We start from the raw sequence: 4,936 nt of genomic DNA on the forward strand, positions 1-4,936 counted from the left end.
TTTTTTTTATTTTTTTTTATATGTATATATATATCTGACTTTGACCCTCAAGAGACCCGTCAACAAGTGTCTGTCGTTGGGCCAAGTCAGCTACTCCTAATATAACTTACTCACATATGTACACCACATCTACTGCTACCACACAACAACAGCTATATACACTTTAATACACATTTAGAGCAAGTCTCCCACCCCACACTTAAAATCATGGCATGTCCCCATGTCATATCAATACAGTAAAGACAGAAGAGTGAGAAGACTTCCCTGAGACTCAATCCGAGTCGGAGACGGTGCTGGGGTCTACATGGCAAGCCCTCCCCAATGCGCGTAGCCAAGCCATAAACCGGCTCTCAGATCTAGCCTGCCTCTGTGACATGGCATCCATCCGTGTGTGTAGACCATCCACCGAGGTGCGGAGATCCGCGACCTCTTCCTCCAAGGAGCGCAGCATAGGCCGAGAGGACTGTGAGCTTGATAGATCTGCTCCAGACTGGGGGCGCCGAGAGGACCCGGCACTGTACAGATCTCCTGGACGGTGCAACAGGGACCGGATCATCCTCCTCATCATCAATCTCAATTGTGGTGCGGGTACCCCTGCCCACTCTGATGCTAGAAGCTTTGAAAGCTGCTTTGGGAGGCAAATCGCCATCACCAGGGTTGGTAGGGGTGTTTCTCATCAAGCACAATGTGGTCACCAAGGAAGGGAAATAGAATCCCTTTGTCAGCAGCGGGCCCCGTAAGACCATTTCATCTCCAATTACCCGTGCCACATCAAAATCCATCCCTGTCACAAAGCACTAAGTCAACAGTGCCCTATTGAAGTTCACGTCCGTGGTATTGTTAGAAGGCAGGAACCTGCTACAGATAACAGTCAACCAACACTTGGCCAGGTGAGTGAAGGAGTTAGAGTTGAGGGTTATTTGGTCACGTATCCATATGGGCTGCCCTCCAGTGCAAAGTACATCCGTCATGACCTCCCATGTCACCCCGGGCCTGTCATGGTAATAATCGACATCACTGGTGAACGGAGGCAGCCGCAACACTCGGCGAATTGTTTGAATTTGAGCACTGACCACCATACCCCGAACAATCACCTCCCTACCCAAGTTCAATGGGCAATTGGCATAAAATTCACGAACCAGCATCTTGTTAACTGGTGCAGGGTCAGCAAATAAGAACTCCGTTTTCCGCCTCCGTATCTCCTCATACATCTCCACTTTTTCGTCTCGGAGGGCTGCCCGATCAATCGGGATTTCAGGGATAAAAGTTTTGGTAGCCTTGGCGTTGAAATCGTCCTCTGCCAGTTCCGATTGGAATCTGGACTCATCATACGCAGGTCGTTGGGATGTGCCTCCAGAGCGCCTGTGCCTTTTGGGAGCCATTGGGCCTGCAAATAATCAAACAAACCATCAACATATGCCCTAGCTAGTGCCAATAAGGTGGTTACTCAGACTTCACCACCCAATAACACCAAATATAGCTCCTGACTTCACTCATAACAACCCCCACAATAGCTCCATAATTTTCTTACCACGTCCGGTATAATACACCCCACACTTATTCCATTCAATGGTACCCATGACATACAACACCACCAAATAACAAATACCACTCTCCAACAAATATCACCATACCAACAAAACTACTCTACAACAACTATCAACAAACCAACAAGCAACTACACAACAACAACATCTCAACTACACAACAACCACCATCAACTACAACATCTCAACCACACAACAACCACCATTAACTACAACATCTCAACCACACAACAACCACCATCAACTACAACATCTCAACCCTAGGTAGGCTTAAGCACCTCAAAAATATACAACTTAGTGCCACAATTTTTTTTTTCGTCCACCACATGACCCAATACATAATATATCACAAAAATTTAAATTTAGGCCTCCAAATCACCAAAACAACTTCACAATTAATTAACGATGGAGACCCAATTAAGTTGGCACCAAACAACCTTATCACACCAACTACAACAACTACAACAATGGCAAGCATACAAGTTAACAAACAACATTAAAAAAAATATGCAAATTAATACACTAATCCTAACTAGGGTTTAAATAAAATTACTAATCTAGCACTTTATACTACTAAGAAGAGAAAGAAATAGAGAGAGAGAAGAGGACTTACTTGAGTTGAAGAGGGAAGGGAAGGGGGATGTGGTAATGGAGGTGTTGGGAAGAAAGGTTGGGAATGGAGGTTTGGGGAAGAAGAAGAAGGGTGATATTTTGTTGAAGAGAGAGAGAGAAAGAGAGGAATGGGGGTTGGGGCGGAATAATTGGGGAATAGATGGGGGGGGGGGGTTAGTTTTGTGTGTTAAAAAAAAAGAGAAAAAAAAATTAAATTAAAAAAAACTATACATACCTGGCCGTGTCTGTATCTGCCGCGGTTCTGCCGCGGTCGCGGTAGAACCGCGGCAGTGAGTTTCCGCGAGGCCTTTTGACCGCGATTTCACCGCGGTCGCGGTGGAACCGCGGTCGAAGCCCCTCTCTGATCCTAACGCCCCATTTTTTTTTTTTTTTAGATTACAAAGGTCACAATTACAACAATGTCATGGGTTGCCTCCCACATAGCGCCTGATTTAACGTCGCGGCACGACTCATGTGAGCGAAATTAAGGTTCGCTCGACCTCTGGGGTTCATTCAAATGCAGCTCGGTCATCTCCTTAGGCTCGTTCAAGCCCACATACAATTTCAACCGCTGACCATTAACTCTAAATGTACGAGAGTCATCTTCAGTAGAAACTTCCATAGCTCCGGAAGGAAACACTTCAACCACGCGAAATGGTCCAGACCACCTTGACTTTAGCTTACCTGGGAATAACCGTAGTCTTGAGTTGTAAAGCAGTACCCTGTCCCCATGTTTGAAATTTCGTTCAATGATGTTCTGATCATGAAGCCTTTTCATTCTCTCTTTATATAGCCTTGTGCTCTCACAAGCGAGATACCTGAACTCCTCTAGCTCATGTAATTCAGTGACTCTCGACGTGCCCGCACCTTCCAAGTCTAAATTCAGCTGTTTCAGTGCCCACCACGCTTTATGTTCCAGTGCCCACCACGCTTTATGTTCCAGTTCTACAGGTAGGTGACATGCCTTCCCAAATACCAACTTATATGGTGACATACCAATTGGTGTCTTGAATGCTGTCATGTAGGCCCATAGCGCATCATCCAGCTTCCTTGACCAGTCAGTTCTTGTAGCATTTACAGTTTTTGTCAATATGCTTTTGATCTCTCTGTTGGAAACCTCAACCTGTCCACTGGTCTGTGGGTGGTATGGAGTAGCCACCTTGTGGCGCACATCATATTTAGCCAACAACTTCTCGAAGGCCCGGTTGCAGAAATGAGTTCCTCCATCGCTAATAATTGCACGCGGTGTCCCAAAGCTGGTGAATATGTTCTTCTTTAGAAACCCGACTACCACCTTAGCATCATTGGTGGGTAATGTAGCAGCTTCCACCCGCTTGGACACGTAATCTACAGCAACAATAATGTATTTATTGCCATAGGAGCTGACGAAGGGACCCATGAAATCTATCCCCCAAACATCAAACACTTCCACTTCTTGAACTGGGTTCATGGGCATCTCGTGACGCCGGAAAATGTTCCCGGTGCGTTGACATTCATTACAGCTCTTGACCCATAAGTAGCATCCTTGAATACTATTGGCCAGAAAAATCCGGCCTCTAGCACCTTAGCTGCAGTCCTGATGCCTCCAAAGTGACCACCATACGCCGAAGCGTGACAAGCCTGCAAGATAGAAGATTGTTCGATCTCGGGGACGCATCTCCGGATCATGTTATCAAGGCATATTCTAAACAAGTAGGGCTCATCCCAGTAATACCATTGGCTTTCGCGAAAGAATCTCTTCCTCTGGACCGATGACAGGTCGTGAGGAACAATACCACTGGCCAGGTAATTAGCATAGTCTGCATACCAAGGCGCTTCCTGATGAGTGGTAACGAGCAGCTGCTCATCTGGAAAGGTTTCCAGAATTTCCTCCGCTTCTACTACATTTTCAGCTCCTTCAAATCGTGATAGGTGATCAGCGACTTGATTTTCAGTGCCCTTACGGTCACGAATTTCAAGATCGAACTCTTGCAGTAGCAACACCCAACGAATCAGGCGTGGCTTAGAGTCCTTCTTTTCTATTAAGTATCTAAGAGCTGCATGGTCAAAGTATACGATTACCTTGGATCCTATTAGATAGGACCGAAACTTGTCAAAAGCAAATACCACAGCTAGCATCTCCTTCTCTGTCACTGTGTAATTCAACTGGGCTCCACTCATCGTCCTACTAGCATAGTAGATTGGGTGCATCAGTTTGTCCTTCCGCTAGCCCAGCACTGCCCCCACCGCGTAGTCACTGGCATCACACATCAATTCAAACGGTTGCTCCCAGTCAGGGGCAACGATTATGGGTGCTGTGACCAGCCTTTGCTTCAACTCCTCAAAAGCTACCCTGCAATCATCAGAAAATACAAAAGGGTGATCTTTCTCTAACAACTTACAGAGAGGGTTGGAAATTTTGGAGAAGTCCTTAATGAACCTCCGGTAGAATCCGGCATGTCCAAGAAAGCTCCTTATAGCTTTGACTGAAGTTGGCGGCGGCAGCTTTGCTATGACATCAACCTTTGCTCTATCCACCTCTATTCCTTTGCTTGACACCCGGTGCCCCAAGACTATACCTTCTTGTACCATGAAATGGCACTTTTCCCAATTCAGAACCAAGTTAGTCTCGATGCACCGTTTCAGCACACGCGTCAAATTCACTAGGCAGTCCTCAAATGAGTTCCCCACCACTGAGAAGTCATCCATGAACACCTCCATTATATCTTCTACCATGTCAGTAAATATGGCCATCATGCACCGTTGGAATGTGGCGGGTGCATTGCATAGACCAAAGG

Source organism: Nicotiana attenuata, unplaced genomic scaffold, assembly GCF_001879085.1.
Source record: "Nicotiana attenuata strain UT unplaced genomic scaffold, NIATTr2, whole genome shotgun sequence".
Classification (NCBI taxonomy): Eukaryota; Viridiplantae; Streptophyta; class Magnoliopsida; order Solanales; family Solanaceae; genus Nicotiana; species Nicotiana attenuata.